This window comes from Cervus elaphus, chromosome 26, assembly GCF_910594005.1.
Source record: "Cervus elaphus chromosome 26, mCerEla1.1, whole genome shotgun sequence".
In the NCBI taxonomy this organism is placed as follows: domain Eukaryota; kingdom Metazoa; phylum Chordata; class Mammalia; order Artiodactyla; family Cervidae; genus Cervus; species Cervus elaphus.
Window position 1 is genome coordinate 33,853,795 of NC_057840.1, and position 19,035 is coordinate 33,872,829.

Below are 19,035 nucleotides of genomic sequence, written 5' to 3' on the forward strand. Positions count from 1 at the left end.
CCTGTCTCATGACCCACTGAGGGGTTCTACACCCTTATTCTGAAGGGTTAAGGGGCCGAAGCTTTCTTCTATCCAAACTTCTCCCTGCTGGACAGGGACCACTGAACTGAGCCTCCCCTCAAGGTGCAGAAGTCCCTCACAGGGACCTACATGGATCTGGGCCACCCTCCACTGGAATGGGCTATATTTCTTGAGCCACCATGAGTGTTATTTCAAACTGGTAGATCCTACAGACACAAAGTCAATCACAAGGTTAAACAAACAAGGACTAGAAAGGATAGAACAACAATAGCCATTAAAGGCCCTAGAGAGGGAAGGAATCAGGTTAACTTTGAGAGTACTTTCTTTTTTTCTAAACTCTTGGTGGAGGCAAAATCTCCCATGACAAACTTGTGAAGCCCCTCTACCTGTATATTTGAGGTGGATAGTTACAACTTAATGTAAGGTGCATATTTCCTTAATATTGATCTCAGAGAGACAGCAGTGAGCGGTGCTAAAGAGGGATCTTAGTTTCCTGCCCAGGAATTGAACCTGGGTAGCTTGGTGTAAAATGAGGAATTCTAGATACTAAACACCAGGGGCGAGATGCTAAGTTCTCTTGGCTCTTACTGTCTTTCAAAGTAAGAATGTTTCAAGGAGGCAAAAACTGTAAAAATAGGTACCAATGTTATTACTGGAGACATACAGAGAAACAGTTTATTTAATATGGAAGCAAAGCATAAATATACACCCAGAGAGGAGTTCAGGCATCCTGATGAGCAGCACAAAGAAGCTAGGCGAGGGATTTCACACACACATACATTTCTCTATCCTCCCTGGTGGGTCAGTTGGTAAAGAATTTGCTTGCAATGCAAGAGACCAGGGTTCGAACCCCAGGTTGGGAAGATCCCCTGGAGAAGAAAACGGCAACCCACTCCAGTACTCCCCTGCCTGGAGAATCCATGAACAGAGGAGCCGGCAGCTTACAGTCCATGGGATCCCAAAGAGTCAGACATGATTGTTTAACTAATTTTCTTTCACTTTCACTTCCATACATGCATCTATTCTTCCCCGACTCCCCTCCCCTCCCCACCCAGGCTACCACATAACACTGAGCAGAGTTCTATGTGCTACACAGTAGGTCCTTGTTGGTTATCCATTTTAAATAAATCAGTGTCTACATGGTGATCCCAGACTCCCTAACTATCCCTTCCACCCATCCTTTCCCCCAGCAACCACAAATTCACTCTCTAAGTCTCTGAGTCTCTTTCGTAAGTAAGAGCACTTGTATCACGACTTTTTGGATTCCACATATAAGTGATGGCAAAAGGTGTTTCTGCTTCTCTGTCTGACGTATGTCGCTAAATATGACAATCTCCAGGTCCATCCATGTTGCTACATATGGCGTTATTTCATTCTTTTTGACGCTGAGTAACACTGCACTGGATATATGTCCACATCTTCTCTCTCCATTCATCTGTCAGTGGACATGAGGTGGCTTCCAGGCCTGGCTGCTGGGAACAGCGCTGCCATGAACACAGGGTGCACGTATCCGCTCAGACCACATTTTCTCAGAAGCACCAGGTACATTTAATCCCATAAGGTGGAGAAATGGTGACACATCATGACTTCTCTCATGAGAGAGAACCTTAAATACTTCAAGTTTTCTGGAGTACCGAGATTTTGATTTAAAAAGCAGCAGCATAATAAATGGGCTTCCCCAGTGGCTCAGATGGTAAAGAATCCGCCTGTCAATACAGGAGACACAGGAGATGCGTGTTCAATCCCTGAGTTGGAGAGGTTCCTGGAGAAGGAAACAGCAACCCACTTCAGTGTTCTTGCCTGGAGAATCCCATGGACAGAGGAGCCTGGCGGGCTACAGTCCACGGGGTCGCAGAGAGTCGGACAGGACTGAGCGACTAACACTTTCACTTTCAGCATAATAAATTATTAAGGGAGACAGTCATAAATAAAACTTCGCTCAGTTGAAAATAGGATGAGGTGATTTCTCTAGACACAGAAAGAATCCCTGAGTTGTATAATAGCAAATGGCATTTTTCTTGCAATATCACTTGCAAGAATGAGGTCACGAGGCACAGAAGAGTCTAACTATCCACAAACTAGAATAAGATGAAAAATGTCCTGTTTCTGGAGATTTCTTCAAGTACTTGAATATTTAAGTATAGGTATTCCATCACGTATCACCAAAAAAAAGTGGTGAAATAAATTGTTTCTGTTTTTGTATTTTAAGATGCTGAGTAGGATTTCATCAAATGTGATAAAGGCCATGAGATGATGCATCTACTGTGTCACAGCAACCGGATAACATACTCAGGATTCATGGGGTCTGATCTCCTGGATCTAAAGAGAAGAACAAGAGAAAGGCAGACAGAGCACCTGTTGGGCTTCCTGGGAGCACCATCTCCTGCAGAAAAGAAAGAGGTTGATCCAGGAGCGTGAGGAACTCCTGTCACTTTCCCGGGGCTGCCCCTCCCCAGCCCACCCCCCAGCCCCGTCCTCACTGAGGGGCTCCTATATCCCCCACCCCCACCCCAGGCCCAGCAGCTTCTTGTCCCCTCCTCCTTCCTTCCTGCATCACAGAGTCACCCCAGGCCTGACACCCCCTGCTCAGGCTCAGGACTGGAGCCAGTGAGGAATCAATCTGCTCCCTTCACTCAGGTCCAGATCCTCCTGGACGGGGGCCTAAAGGACCAGGAAGCAGGTCCCTGGAGGAGGGGCCTTGCCTCCTGACAGCCCTGGGGGGCTGCAGGCAAACCTCCTCCCTTCCCTCCCCTCTAGCCTCTGAGCCAGCAGCACACACAGCTCTCAGGACCAGGTCCTGCCCCCCATCTCTTCCTGGTCCCGCCCAGCTGGGCGCCTCCACCCCAGCTCAGGCCCACCATCCCCAGGACCTCTGCTCAAGGCAGGGCCGCTCAGTGATGGAGGCTCTGGGTCCCAGGAGGCTGGTGATGAGCAGGCCACAGGCTGAGTCAGAACTGCTGCTGCCCCAGGAGCACAGGCCTGGCCTCGCCCCTTCACCCAGTCTCTCCTGTGGGGCTCCTGCCTTGCCTGCTTGGCCCAAGCCACTTCCTGTGAGGACAGGCCTTGGGAGTTGGGTCTGCAAAGGCCTTCCCACCCCCTCCTCCTGGGATGAGCCCAGCGCCTCTCATCTTGGCCCCTGGGTGGGTCCCCTCCCCGCTGACACGTCATGAGGAGCCCCCATGCTGCTCTCAGCCCCGGGAGTCCTGCCCTCGCCCTGAGCGCCTGCTGTTCTCACACCACCCACCCTGGGCCCTGCCAGCCCGCGGTCTGTGCTCAGTCAGGGGACGTGGCTAAACCCTTTCAGCATCAATAGGCCCTCAGCCTAGTGCAGGACCCTCCCTTTTCACAATATCACCTGACACTGGGGACCTCTCAGATCTCAGGGCTGAGCTTGTCCAAGTTCTGCTCTCAGGTGACATGAGGTCTTATCCACTGGCTCATTTCCAGGATGAGGAGGGTCAGTGAGGGGCAGGGGTCGGCTGGGATTCACCTTCCCCCTCCTCACACCAGGCCCTGTGCCCCTGCCTTCCCTCTGGATTCTGCCCTCAGTACCTGTTCTTTGAAAGGACTCAGCCCAGGAAGACAGTTATGATGAAACTGGTGAAGACCACAGGGAGGATCCAGGCTTCAGTCTTGATGGCTGTGGCCCTGGGCTGGACTCTAGGGGGGACCGTGGTCGGTGATGCTGCAAGGAGAGTGAGAATGATGCCCTTGTCCAGACCCCAAACTCGGCAGATGCCTCCTCAGCCCCCCTGACTCAGGTACCCCTCCTATACAGACAGCTTGCACCCATCACATGGAGGCCCCAGTGATAGGTCCTCAGAGAAGATGGAGGAAGGGAGGAGCCCAGTCCTCAGGGGCTCTGACAGCTGATGGGGGAGCGAGGTTTCCAACACAGCCACTCAGTCCTGCTGTGACACAGAGATGGTGACGTGAGGATGGACTCCTCAGGAGCTGAGAGCAGAGGTGGTGTTGACAGATTTCCAGAAGCAGGATTGGTGACATTTGAAAAATGATTCTGGAAAGAGGGTACAGTGAGAAATAAATCCCAGAAATCAAAAAGATGTCTACAGGTTTGGGATCAGCAAAAATCCATGTTCAGTCGCAGAAAGGCCTGTGCTGTGAAGAGAGACGTCAGGAGGTGGAAGAAGAAGGAGGATGACAGAGCATCCCCGGGTCATTGGTCTGCCAGGACAACTCACCTCTGACAGATCACTTTCTCAAACACACACACACACACGGGAGTCGGTCCATGTCACCATGAGGGGACTGTCACTTTCTCCTCCCTTCTCACTTACCCGAGGTCTTCAACATTTTCTCCCAGCACACCATGAAAGCCTGAAGCCAGGCCCGGCAGTCTCCCATGGAGACCTTCTTCAGGAACTCGGTCACAGCTCTGTCATTCCCCTACTTCTCTTTCATCCATCTGCCTCCAGGGTGATCCACTCTCCAGTGTCCATTCTCCGAATCAAAGTGGAGGCTCATTTGTCCATTCAAGCCAAACTGCCAGGATCCACTGATGTGTCTGTCATCCTCACAGCGACATGTCATCCTGGCCTGCAAGGTGAGAGGGTCTGCTCCCACCATGGGAAAGAAAGACTTCAGCCTCTGGGCTTGACAGATTCTTTTCCCCACCTGGGTCTACCTCCCCTGGGTTCACGTCCCCTGGTTGCAGGTCATCTGGGCTCAGCTAATCTGGCCCTGGTCTCTCATGCAACAGCTGCTCTTTCCACTGGATGACTAGGGAAGAACCAATATCCAACTGTGTTTTTAAGCCCCATCTGTTCCTCCTGTACTTGGACTTTCTAACTTACTCGTGATCATGGGTTTCTCCAGTGTAAAGTCATGCAGTTGGTCCCTGATGTCTCCAAGTGTTTCGATCTGTGTGTCCCAGGACTTCATGGTTTTCACTTCTTCTCCCAATGGACTTGTGAATATGATCTTAGCATGACCACAGTCATAGGAGAGAAAAACCTGTCCGTCCACCTGGCCATGAACCTCACACAACACCTGTCCAGGTCTGGGCTGAGGATCGATGGTGAAGTTATAGGACAGAGAGTGAGCATCTGTGAAGGCAAACCGCAGAGAGGGTGAGTTTGGGAGAAGAAGACCCGTAGGCCTCCTCCCCAAGGGCTGTGGCAGCAGAGGAAGGCTGCGGGCTGGGCTGACAGAGCAGGACCCCCGCATGCCCCCCACCCTCACCAGGCACGACTGAGGAAGGCGACGAAGCCTCAGGCAGGCAAGAAACCCCACAGCCCTGGATACGCCCCGTTTCCACTCTGCTTACAAGCTTCCCACGTGGGACGAACCAACACATACGTTTCCCAGGGATGGGCCAGGCTGGTTCAGAAGGAAAGGCCCAAACCCAGAGGATGTCAGGGTCTCTCTGAGTGTCTGTGGGAGATGCAGAGGGTAAGGGGGCTGTTCCTGAGGAAGCGGATCACAGCCAGTGGGGGTGTGGGTGGGGAGGATGAGCACAGAACCCAAAGCTGGACAAGGGAGAGTTAATAATTACGGGTCACTTGGCTTAGCAAGGCCGGGGAGCCGCTGCTGATCTCCCACTAGGATGGGACTTGGAAGCCTGGAGAAAGGCCTGGCCCACATGGCATGAAAGAGAAAATCCAGAACTTCCAAGACAGGTGGTAGAGGAGGGGATCCAAGGCTCAGAGAAGTGAATCTGCCAGGGCGGACACGGTGTGAAAGGGCAGGAGTGTGTGCAGTCCATCAGCTCCACGGGAAAGCCTCATGGGCTCTCTGGAGCCTGAGAGGAAAGCGTGGATGAGAAGCATCTCCAATAGCTCCAGGATGACTTTTGCAGAAGATCAGGGATGGAGGTAGGAGTGGTGTTCCTGTGGGCTTCTATCAGGAACAGGGATGGAAGTTGTGGAAAAATCAGATTCCAGGTGGGGGTGCTCTAGGTCAGCAGAAAAGAGGTGCAGGGGTCAAAGCAATTAGAGAGTCTCAATGCCAGCCAGGGCCTGACTGCAGAGAATATGATGCTGGCTCATAGCACAGGGTGACCCGAAAGGCAAACAGATGGGCAGGAACCTAGCTACAAACTACCATTGAAAGAATTAAAGAGAGACAACACACAGGCTGGATGATCAGGAAGCCAAAGGCAGCCATCCCTACCAAACATCTGATCCAGGCCCATTTTCCGGATCTAAGCCACTTCTCAGAAGGTATCACCAGAGAAAGAAGCCACGTTCTAAAGAGGAGGGCATTTTCATCATCACATCTAGTGCAAAAGTCCTTCCATTCTTTCCCAAAGAGCCACATGGTTATTTACTGGGGTAAGTGAACCTGCAGAAGCAGAAACTACTCTCACATTCACACTGCACCTAGTGTGTTTTATAATACCATGCACAGGAACCGTAGCATCATCATCCCCCAATTGTTGAAGCAATGCTCGGACTACTAAGTCATCAGTGGACAGCAGTTCAGGTTCTGCTTACAGTTGTCACTGGGTCCACAGACCACAGAGCAGTCATTTCACATGCCGTGGATTGTGACATGCACGGAGACCTGAGTAGCTAATAAATTATCATGGGGTGAAGGATACTGTATTAGGGAATTCCAGATTCAGACCTCAGACCCTACCTTCCCATCCCCAATAGTACGTGTACACAATATCCTGGAGGAAATACAGAGACAAGTAACCAAGCTACAACCTCTGGAGGGCTTCAGGGGTGTGGTCCCTATCCTAGCTCCAGTTAATTACCACTGTGGCCATAGGTTTCCTGTAATGGTACATAAGAAATATTTTAGGCTTCACAGACCCTAGGTCTCTGCTGCAATCTGCTCTCCCAGCACAAAAGCAGTCACAATTGGTGAACGGTGAGCATGGCTGGAGCTGCTTCCTGGGCAGATGACCCGGCAGAACCCGTGACATCAGAGGCATCTGTGGTCAGAAAGGTGCAAAAGCCATTTTCTACTTGAAGGCTCACAACAGAGACCCCGAGTGTCCTGAAGTGAGGCCATGTCACTTGCCGTGGGGAAAGTCACACCATTGAAACGTGGCTCCTGGTGTGGTCCTGGGGCCTGGCAGAGATGAGGTCTCTGGTCATGGAATGTCAGAGTTGCCCATCATGATGTGGGCTCATTAACCCCAAATCATTAGTTCAGCTAGACCAGCCAGCACAGGATAGAAGTGATTATGTGTTTGGCATAAGCAGGGCCACAGGGAACAAACAAGACCCACCAGCAGCAGGCCTAGATGTGACACTAGAGTTGTTATGTGGTCACTATCTTCTGCTCATGCCTGTGGCTTCCCCTATGGCACTTTGGACCAAGGTAGCTACTCTGCAGCAAAGGAGTGGGGGGCATTAGCCTATAACTGCTGGACGGTTTTTACTTTCCTAAGAAAAAGTACTGCATGTTGAAGACAAATCATTCCCAACACTAGTGAAAGAAAGCAAAACTTTAAAGGTGAATCACGTGCATTGTCTTTAGAAGGTAAGAAAAAAAAAAACAGTTGGTAGTAATATTGTTATTTCAAATATGTGTGTTTAAACAATTTTAAAACTATTTTGTAAGAATATACCTATACCTCAAGGCAACTATGTGTAAAAAATTTACACAAACATTTTCAGTTCAAGCTAATAAAAGTGATATTGAGAAAGCATTCCACACTAGTAAGTCTGTCTTAGAAAGTTCAGATGCTAAAGCATTCCTAAAGCTCAGTATTCTGAAAGACAAATCTGCTTCTCTGATGCTGGGTGATGCATGTGACTAGCTGGCTCCAAGTGGGCCTCGACAGGCACCTTCCTCCTGATGCTGGGGGACTGTGAGAGGAGAGTCAGACACAGGCCCCCAGGGCTGCACGGACCTCTGTGAGACACCAGGCCCTTTGCTGGAACTGCACCTCTCCTTTGGATCGAAGGCCCAGCACAAGCCATCACATAAATGGTTCATCAGGACAGTTGATAAGCTGGGCTATTTGGTAACCCTCTTTCAGGTACTCGGCCACATCAAACGGGTAGATGTCCACTTAGGGTGTTTGGCCAGAGTCATAAACACGTGGGCTCTTTAGTAGGAGCATGCTGACTTCTTAGTTGTGGCATGCAGGATCCAGTTCCCCTACCAAGAATGGAACCCAGGCCCCTGCATTGGGAGTGTGGAGTCTTAGCCACTGGATCACCAGGGAAGGCTGGAGAACTCATTAGGCTGGAGACTTTCAAAAGCCATCCATCGATCCGTGTTTTTGCTGTTCCTCAGACAGTGAGAGTCCATGGGGAACAAGACTCTGGAGAGGGACTGGCTTTGCTCTTAACCTGAAGCTATTCAGTGACAGAGCTCCTAGGAGCCAGGTCTTTGTGGAGGACTTCCTTCTGACCAGGTAGCTCATTCCACAGGCAATCTGAACAGCCATGTGAACTAGCTTTTATTGAGAAGTTGCCTGCGGATTATTGGCCTCTACATATTTGCACTGTCATAAAAATAATTTAAGATCCCCCAAGTTCATGTAAGGCAATCCACCACGGGCTTTTCCCCTTCTTCTGTTCGCACATGGGTAATAGGAAGATTTCTGTGATGAAGATCTCGTTGCTTACAACTTTCAGGGAGCATCGTTGTCACCTGAATTTCAGAAGCTTGATCTCTAACTCTTTTTACAAATGCTTGCTGCTCTTTATCTGGATCTTTTTCATCTACATAATCCCCATGGAAAGTACACCAAAAGGTACCTTCTTAGAGCACATCTTTTGAGTTCCTCTCCCTGGTTAGATACTTTGATATCATTCACCTTAGCTTTGGCCTCCAAAAGAGTGACACTTCTCAAGTCCTACTCCTCTACCCACAAGGGAGGATAACTGGAGATGGGGGCTGTATTGTTGGGTGTGTTGCCTCTCACATACTGAGACATCTGGGTAGGACTGGGACTGAGACAGCCCTTGGGAACTACTGCTGGTGTTGATACTATCTTCCAGTTCAATCCTTTTCACACTATGAAGATGCAAAACAGCTAATACTAGTACTACAAGAAATATAACTGGACAGCAAATCCCTAGGCTGATACAAAACACACGTGTAGACACGGCTGGAGCTGCATGTACAGGGTCATAAATGGGCTCCTCTGCTGGTCGTTTTGTCCAAGGCTGAAGTTTTCCTTCCTCAATTTCTGGATGGAAATTTTTCCTTCGTTTCAACTCTAAGACTGTGAAGCTTTCTGAAGTTACTGTCAAGTTGAGCTATATTTAGTATCATAACTTCAGAATCTACTTTGCCAGGACACGACAGCTGGAGCCCAAACACTGATACAGTGCTTGGGAGTACCGGGGGCAGGGGGCGCCGGGGCGGCAGGCAGCCTAGGGGACCCCAGCGGTCCCGGCGGCGGCCTTTCGAATGCGCGTTCCGGGGAGACCCGCCCGCACATCTGTCCGCTCGGAGCTCCAGCCTCCACCGCCCAAGAGAAGCCCGGTCACTCGCCGCCGCTCACCCCCGCCCAGGCCCCGGACGGCCGCGGAGCTCTCCTCGCCCGGCCGCCCTGCAGGTGTTAACTGATCGGTGATAAAGAGCGCTGGTCCTTCAAGGGCCGACAGCAGTAGGGACCAGAAGGGGCTCTGCGCGCAGATCGCGGGCTGGTGCTTTTCGGGGCTTCTCTGGGTCCCTTCCCCGCGGGGAGGCCGACGGGTCCCAGCCCGCCGGGCTCCAGGACTCCCACTTCCCAAGGGGCGGGCTGGGCCCTGAGGGGCCTCAACAGCATTCCCTGTAGCGTCCTGGCCCCGTCTTCTCCTAGCGTCACCTCCCAAACTCCCCGCATTACTGCTTCACCCAAGGCACCGCTTCTGCCCCGAGAGCCGGCAAGTAGCCCGGGGGAGCCACCGAGGCGCAAAGGGGCCAAGGGAAGGGAAAGAGGAGGCGGCCGCGGCGCCACCCCGCAAGGAGTTTCGCGAACTCCCGCGCCGTCACCACCCCTGTTCAGGTCGTAACTCACCCAACTTCCACGCGCCCCGCACCCCGCAGCTTCATCCCCGAGCTCATCGCCGGGCGTCCCGCTGAACCAGACAATCAGAAGCAGGACCAGGAAGCCAAGGCAGGTCTCGGGGCCACCCATCTCTCCCTTTGCCACCTGGATCTCAATTTTGCAGGAGAGGAGGATGCCAGGTCAGGTGAGCGGATCCTTTCCTCGGAGACAGGTTCTGCACTTCTGTGGCAACCGGCAGATCCTCTGCGCTGAGGCCAACCCCGGGGCGGGGCCGGGCGGACGCTGGCGTCACCAGGTTGAAACCGCTTACATCCTGGACGCTGCCCCACTCGCCGCCCCAAGGGCTGTTGCCGCCGCCTCTTCCCACTCCTTGGAGCTGTACTTGAGCTGTGCTTGGACTGATAGCCAGAATCTTCCTAGTTAGATCATTTTGTCATTTTGCTCTCCCTATTTAATAGAAATTGATCAGAGGTCAGGGAAGAATCTCTGGCAAGAAGGTCATGGAGGGGAGAGCTCAGGGCTTCCTCCTTCCCCATTTGAGCTTGCCTTGGATGATCACTGACCTTTCCACTGTACTGAGTTTCCTCAGAGTTTTCCACACTATCTTATGAAAACCTGAAGGAGCTTTTCAGCCAACCCAGTTACTGTTTCTGATGCTAGTTCCCGTGGCAACCATCCAGGGGAAATTAAAGTTCCTGAAAGAAGGCCATTTCAAGGTGGCTTCTACTCTGGTAGAAACAGAAAACAAAAAGATGAGCCAAAAGCAATAAATAAATGGGTCCTCATCAAGCTTACATGCTTTTGCACAGCTAGGAAACCATAAACAAAACAACAAAGGCAAACTACAGACTGGGAGAAAAGATTTGCAAATGATGTCACCCTTGCAGGTGACAAGGGCTTAATTTCCAAATATATGAAAAGCTCTTATAACTCAGTAATAAAGACAGGGAACCCAATCAAAGAATGGGCAGAAGATCTAAATAGACATTTCTCCAAAGAAGGCTGACACATGGCCCAATGACACGTGAGAAGATGCTCAATATCAATATTTATTATTTTTTATTTAATTAAGAATTTTTATTGTATATTGGAGTATATGGTTGATGAACAATGTGTGTTACTTTCAGGTGTACAGCAAAGTGACTCAATTACACACATACATGTAGCTATTTTCTTTACAAATTCTTTTCCCATTTATGCTATTACAGAATATTGAGCAGAGTTCCCTATGCCACAGATTAAGTCCTTGTTGGTTATCTATTTTAAGTATAGTAGTGAGTACATGTCAATACTGAACTGCCAGTTTATCTCTCCATCACCTATCACCTCTGGATATATGCCCAGGAGTGGGATTGCTGTATCATATGGTAGCTCTGAATCTGCCTGCAATGCAGGAGACCTGGGTTTAATCTCTGGGTCAGGAAGATCCCCTGGAGAAGGAAATGGCAACCCACTTCAGTATTCTTGCCTGGAGAATTCCATGGACGGAGTCTGGTGAGCAACAGTCCCTTGGGTGGCAAAAAGTTGGACAGGACTTAGTAACTGAATCACCACCACATGTTAGCCCTGTTTTTAGTTTTGAAAGGAATCTCCATACCTTTCTCCATTGTGTGTGTATCAATTTACATTCCCACCAACAGTGTGGGAGGGTTCCCTTTTCTCCACAGTCTCTCCAGCATTTATTGATTGCTCAGTTCAGTTCAGTTCAGTCGTTCAGTAACGTCTGAATTTTGTGACTCCATGGACTGGAAGCTAGGCTTCCCTGTCCATCGCCAAGTCCCGGAGCATCCTCAAACTCATAGACTTTTCAGTATGGCCATTCTGACCAGTGTGAGGTTCCTTGAAGGGGGAAGGAGAACAAATGTCAGAGAATGAGGAGTAAAGCTAATGTGTCTCAGCCCCAGGATCCAGGGAACCTGCTGGGCAACAAGGACAGACTTAGGGGACAGAGCAGGGTTGGTGCGCACAGGCCTCGCTGCAGAGGCTTCTCCTGTCTCAAAGCCCTGGCTCTGGTTCACCTGGGCTCCCACAGCTCAGGGTCCAGTCGTCCCGGGGCACGTGGGACCTTCCCTGACCAGGGTCAAACCTGTGTCCCCTGCACTGGCAGGCCAGTTCCTATCACTGGCCCACCGGAAAGCCCTCGCCACATCTTCTTTATCCATTCATTTGTCGATTGTCATTTAAGTTGCTTCTATGGCGTCTCAATAGCTCAGACTGTAAAGAATCTGCCTGCTATGCGGGAGACCTGGGTTCAGTCCTTGTGTTGGGAAGATCCCCTGGAGGAGGGAATGGCAACCCACTCCGGTATTCCTGCCTGGAGAATCCCATGGACAGAGGAGCCTGGTGGGTCACAGTCCATGGGGTCACAGAGTTGGACACGACTGAGCTACGAAGCACACACACATTCTCCTTCCCCTGAGAGTGTCCAGGCCCGGGTTCCCACCTCTGACCCTGGGCCCACAATTCTCCAGCTGAATGGCCTCAGGTTCTGAGTCCTTGCCCCATGTCTCCTCCAGGGTCTGGGTCTGTTCTGAGCAGGCCTTCAAGACATTAATTCCCTCCAAGAGAAGCAAGGGTTTGGGCCTGTTACTGTCATAATGAAGGAAAGTCTATTTCTCCAAATGCCCCCGTGGAGCCTCCACCTCACATCAGGGCTGGAGTGACAATGAAGCTGTAGCCAAGTTAAGTGTCTGTGAGAGAACTCAGGTGCTAGCTGGCATGGGGAGTGCTGACTCAGTCCTCATGTGCCCTGCAAAGTTCGTCTGTTGCAACCTTGGCCCTGAATGTGATGGTATCGGAAGATGGGTGTGTGGGAAGTGATTGATATGTTCCATTCAGTTCAGTTCAGTCTCTCAGTCATGTCCGACTCCTTGTGAACTCGGGGACTGCAGCACTCCAGGCTTCCCTATCCATCACCAACTCCTGGAGCTTGGTCAAACTCATGTCCATTGAGTTGGTGATGCTTTTAATGATCTCATCCTCTGTAGTCCCCTTCTCCTCCTGCCTTCAATCTTTTCCAGCATCAGTCTTTTCCAATGAGTCAGTTCTTCACATCAGGTGACCAAAGTATTGAAACTTCAGCCTCAACATCATTCCTTCCAAAGTATAATCAGGACTAATTTCTTTTAGGATTGACTGGTTTGACCTCCTTGCAGTCCAAGGGACTCTCAAGACTTCTCCAACACCACAGTTCAAAAGCATCTATTCTTTGGCACTCAGCTTCCCACCTGAGCTTCTGGACAGACCTGGGAACACCGGCGATGAGCGGTAAGAGATGAGGGAAGGTGCGGAGAAGGGCAATGTGGGGAGGAAGGAGTTGGGGGACAGTGAGGGGTCTGGGCCTGGAGAGGTGGGAGGGGCATGGTGGAGAGTGTTGGGTCCCCTCCCCAACTGGTTGTGCCCCCCACAGGAGTCCCTCCTCCTGAGTTTAGTAGGCAGGAGGGGATTGAAGGGAATCCTATTCCTCAGAGGCTCCAAAGTGAAAGTCACTCAGTCGTGTCCAACTATACAGTCCATGGAATTCTCCAGGCCAGAATACTGGACTGGGTAGACTTTCCCTTCTCCAGGGGATCGTCCCAATCGAGGAATCAAATCCAGGTCTCCCACATTGCAGGTGGATTCTTTACCAGCTGAGCCACCAGGGAAGCCCAAGAATACTGGAGTGGGTAGCCTTTTTCTCGGAGAAGGCAATGGCACCCTACTCCAGTACTCTTGCCTGGAAAATCCTATGGATGGAGGAGCCTGGTAGGCTGCGGTCCATGGGGTCGCTAAGAGTCGGACACGACTGAGCAACTTCATTTTCACTTTTCCCTTTCACACATTGGAGAAGGAAATGGCAACCCACTCCAGTGTTCTTGCCCGGAGAATCCCAGGGATGGGGGAGCCTGCCGACTATGGTGGTCTGCCGTCTACGGTGGGCTGCCGTCTATGGTGGGCTGCTGTCTAAGGGATCACATGGAGTCGGACAGAACTGAAGTGACTTAGCAGTAGCAGCAGCAGCCTTTCCCTTCTCCAGGGGATCTTCCTGACCCAGGAGTGGAACCGGGGCCTCCAGCATTGAAGGCAGATTCTTTACCAACTGAGCCATCAGGGAAGCCCCAGGCTGATGAGACGCTGAGGGAGGGAACCCAGTTCAGCCCCTGGGCCTGGGGGAGGTATCAGCTGGTGAAGGTGGGTGACCCCGGTTGACACCTGTCACAAGGTAGATATCTTTGTGTGGTGTTTCCAAGCTAGAAAAAGACAAAGTAAATGACAGGGGCTAACAGCTTCTTCCCTGTCCCGGCCAATGTTTGGTTCCCTTGGGACCTCGGGGTGATGCTGTACAGGCCAGAGGGTCCAGGCCCAGAGAAGGGAGAAGCTGGGGAGCCGGTCACCACTGAGGCCTCTTCAGCAGCAGTCCTGACGCACCGCTCACCCCACACTCTCCATGCACACCTGTTTTCCCACACTTCAGCCCCCAGTTACACACACAAGCCCCCTTCCATCACCCATAGCCCACCCTGACTCTCCAGCCTCCCACACAGCCCCCCTCACACGCACGTGCTCCCCACATAGGCTTCATGCTTCTCATTAATATCCTTCCACCCTTGCGCACGTCACCCTTCCTGAAACAGTCCATGCAGGTCTCCTCACACCCCCTTCCCTCTGGGCACACCCCACCCACACCCCCACACACTTTCTTTCACACACAAGTGCCTGCTTGTCTGCCCCACTGGCTCTCCACTCTCTGCAAAGTCACACTGCGTTCCCCTCCCACAGGGACCCTGGCTTCCTCACACTGTCTGTACACACTGCTTCACACAAGTTCCACACAGAAGGCTCCCATCTACTTCCACTGCCATCCAGAAACTTCCCCCTCATGGCCATTTCCCTTCACTCTCTTCCTTCTCTCTGGGTCCCCCAGGGGATCCCCTCCCGGGCCCTCTGCATAGGCATACTGTCCACTCCCCTTCTGTCCCAGGCTCACCTGTCCACAGTCACACACACACACACACACACACACACACACACACACACACACATCAAGGTTCCCAGCATTCTCACACACTAGTTGTGGCTGCTCCCCACACATCCAACACACTCTTCCCAGCATTCCCTCACTCTCTTCACATTCACCTTCCTGTCACAAATTAGTGTCACTGCCCCACACAACCTAAGTGGGAAATGGCAGCCCACTCCAGTATTCCTGCCTGGAGAATCCCATGGACGGAGGAGCCGGGAGGGCTACAGTGCACAGGGTCGCAAAGAGTCAGACATGACTGAGCAGCTAACACAGTCACTCCTCTCTTCTGCCCTCCTCCTCTCACGCACACCTCTCTCTCTGTCTCTCTCTCACACACACACACAGTCACACTGACCAGTTCTCCCCAAGATACTGGGCCTTCCAGCTGCCCCAAAGCCACACACAGCTCAGGGCGGTTCTGGGAAGGGGCTGACTGCCAGGACTCTGCCCCAGGGCTGAGCCAGGAATTTTAGGTCTCTGTCTGGGTCCTACCTGGAATCGTGCCTTCTCCTTTTTAATGCTCCAGCCCCATATCTAAAACTACTCACCAAACATGCTCCTACTGGCATACAGACCCGAGCCCCCACGATCAGTCACCTTCATACATTAATCAACCCAAAGTGAACGTTTGTGTGTTGTGCTAAATAGAAATCCTTTATAGTTACAGGATTAGCCAGCTCTCCCATTGTCATATATTGCATCAGGGTCATGTATTGCATCGCTGGTATTTCCTACCTTGTCTATTAGGTGTCACGTGTCTAGACGTCCCTGGGTCTGTTTCTTGGCTCTTTTCTAAAACTGCTCTCCTGCCTTCCTTCTTGCTCACCAGTTCCCTTTGCGCTGGGAATGCAGCCTAAGCCCCCACAAGCTTGGTTGGGACAGTGAAGTTGTCATAAAGAATTACCACAAACGCTATGGCTTGAAACAACCAAAATTTATCCTTTCAAGGTTGTGAGGGTTAGAAGTCAGAAATCAAGATGTCAGTAGGGCCCTCTCTGAAGGCTCTAAGGGAGGCTCCATCTTTTCTCTTCCTGACTACTGGTGGTTGCATGGAGAAGGAAACGGCGACCCACCTCAGTATTCTTGCGTGGAGAATCCCATGGACAGAGGAGTCTGGTGGACTGCAGTCCATGGGGCCGCAAAGAGGCAGACACGACTGAGGGACCGTGCACAGCTCTGTGGTTCCCAGAAACCCTTGGCGTTGCGGAGCTCGTGTCTATTTCTGTCCTTCCATGACACTCTTCCCGTGGGTCTTGTCTTCCTGTATCTGTCTCTTCTATCCATGTCCACATTTCTCTCTCCTGGTAAAGGCACCAGTCACTGGATTAGAGCCCACCCTAACCCACCCTGACCTCACTTTGGTTCGATTACATCTGCACACACCCTTTTTCCAGGTGAGGTCTCCTTCAACTAATAGTAAGGACTTCAACACATTTGAGCCCCTAAAATAAAGGAGTTTCAATAAACATTCATGTGATACTCATTGGGTAAAGGTACAATTTATGATTGAATTCTCTGCAACCCTGAATATATTCCTGACAGGAGAAAACTTCAAGTTTGTCTAGACATTACTGAAAACTGAAAGGTTAAAATTTTTTCCGATGTTGTCTTCCTCTCGTCCTGGTATGAATGTATGAGCTCAAACATCCTCTTGGTTTGAGCGTTGTTTTTAGGTGTTTCTGAGGTCAGCAGTGTTCTCTGTTAGCCATTTCAGTGCAGTCGCCCTCTCTAAGTGGGAAATATTAATCCAAGAGTTAATTCTCTTCAGTTTTGCTGTGCATGAGCTACTTTAGAGCACCTGATAAGGGTCCATCTAGGTTGTAGATAGCCCTTTAAATAATATCTTTTCCAGTATGCATAATTTCCTGGTTTTAAGTCATGAAACATCTAATCTTCCTCCATAAACTATTGAAATAAGATTTAGAGTCAAGCTTAGAATGTCTTTTTAATAATTCGGTTAGGGGCTTCCCTGGTGGCTCCTTGGTAATGAGTCTGCCTGCCAACGCAGGAGACATGAGTTCAATCCCTGTCCAGGAAGATCCCACATGCTGCAAAACAACCAAGCTCACGGGCCACGAGTCCTGAGGCTGTGCTCTGGAGCCTGGGAGAAGCATCTACTGAGCCTGTGTGCCCAACTCCTGAAGCCCGCAACCTGGAGCCTGTGCTCTGCCACCAGAAAAGCCATCACAGTGAGCTGCTCTTGTACTGTAACTAGAGAGCAGCAACTAGAGAAAGCCAACACACAGCAATGAGGACCCAGCACAGCCAGAAATAAATACATCTTAAAAAAATTATTCAGTTAAACTTGACAATAATGGAACACAACAAAAAGGAGTACCACAGCGTCCATATTCTTTTGTGTCCAGCACTTGCCTCTCAAATCCTTTTCATGAGGCATCTATGGTTTTGCTGCGGTAATTTATTCTTTATTTATTGGGTTATAGTGTTCCATTTATGGTGAGATCACACTTTACCCTTTCTTCTGTCCTGGATACATTTTTATGCATTAATATGTCAGTATGTTAATACATATATTAATCTACATGATAATCTAACTGGTAGACTCATACTTTTGTATACATCTAAGCAGTTAGCACTTGACTATGGTTTCTGCGTATGTATTAGTCTGCTAGGTCTCTAAAGAAAAGCTATTGTTCTATACTCAGAACATGAAATATGACACCAAAATGTGGGTTTTAGAAAGTCTGCTCCAGGAACCAGGACTCTGACCAAATGTATACTTCCTATTGTATCACAATACAGACTGGAACCACACACCACCGACGAAGTGGTTTCAACAAGACTTCCTGGAGGTGAGGATTTTATCACATGAATTAAGAAGAACACATTCAGCCCATAAAAGCATGTGGTAACTTAACTATACATGAAAGTGAGTGTGAACACATAAATTATGTCTCATTAAATCACATAATGTTATCCCTAATGCATTATCTTCTTAAGAGAATTTTTAAAATGCCAAACCCCGCCCCCTGCCCCAATTCCACCCCACATGAAGGGAAGTCTGATGGAAAGAATAGAATTGGAAGTCTTAACTGATTGTGAGCAAATATTTGACTTTCGCAAATCCTCAAAATGACCAAGCAATACATCTTAAGGGCCCATCAATAGTCGTGGAAAGTGAAGGAATTCTTAAGCATGAGCTTCTTTAGCTTCTTGTTAAATCCCACTCTGAGTAGAAGGTTGTATATTAGATCAACAGCCAGACTGTCATCAAGGGTCAGTTTTTGCCACCCAGAGTTGGTTTAACATTGTACCTTCTCATAGTCCAGGGAGAAACATTCAGATGATGGAATAGCTGTTAGAACATTGGGGAAAATGTTGAACTAGATGATGCTATCATCAGAGAACAAAAGGTTTTTTTCAATCAGAGGGCTGGGAAAGGCTGAGTAAGATCTCAGGACAACACCCCACCCCACCATGTCTGTATCTTGTACCCAGTGCCCCCAAAGGAGAAGACACTTGTTTTCATCCCCACTCCCACTGCACTGTCCTGCTGCCCACACCAGCCTCTTCTACTCCAACAACAGAGTGGTTCCCAACTCTAAAGGGAAGTATGGGGGCCCAAGACCAAGAGAGAACATCATCAAGGTAAAGATGGGTCCAGTGGACAGGGCATTGGTGAGACCCAAGGCTCACCTCTCCCAAGTCCTGACCAGAACAAACCTGCCTAGGAGCCAGAGGCCAGCTGGCTTCTCACCTGCTGTGGTCCCTGATTTCTTCATAAGATTCATGACGATGAAGCAATTAGAACTAACTGGGTGGTGATCAATAGGATAATGCAAGTGACCAATCAGATGGATGCAGACTGGCTGATATCTGGTGCCATTATTAGTGGTTCTAAAATGAAAAAGCAAAAGCCTTGTCAAATCTAAGAATACACCTTCCTCAGCACCTGCTGTCCTTAGACAGCACATGTTCCCCATATAGTTACTGACTCATGTGAAGCCACTGTTCAGGTCCTGGTGTGGAAAGATGAATGGGCTTGTGCTCTGTCTTCGTGGAGCTCATTTTTCTCCTGAGTTGTGTTAGTCGCTCAGTCAATTCTGAACCCTTTGCAAGCTCATGG

General features: G+C 50.1%; 1 protein-coding gene, 1 long non-coding RNA gene and 2 pseudogenes across 3 annotated transcripts in view; all 4 read right to left on the minus strand.

The window, feature by feature from the left end:
* LOC122684460 (UL16-binding protein 1-like) overlaps positions 1–19,035 on the minus strand; it is a 260,152-nt gene that overhangs the window by 156,570 nt on the left and 84,547 nt on the right. The gene's annotated exons all lie outside the window — the stretch shown is intronic.
* LOC122684488 lies at positions 1,798–10,313 on the minus strand (annotated as a pseudogene).
* On the minus strand, positions 7,734–8,737 carry LOC122684481 (annotated as a pseudogene).
* LOC122684497 lies at positions 15,864–18,836 on the minus strand. The gene is made up of 2 exons (XR_006338062.1): positions 18,667–18,836; positions 15,864–16,249 (listed from the first exon to the last, which is right to left on the minus strand). It is a non-coding gene; the product is annotated as an uncharacterized LOC122684497 (long non-coding RNA).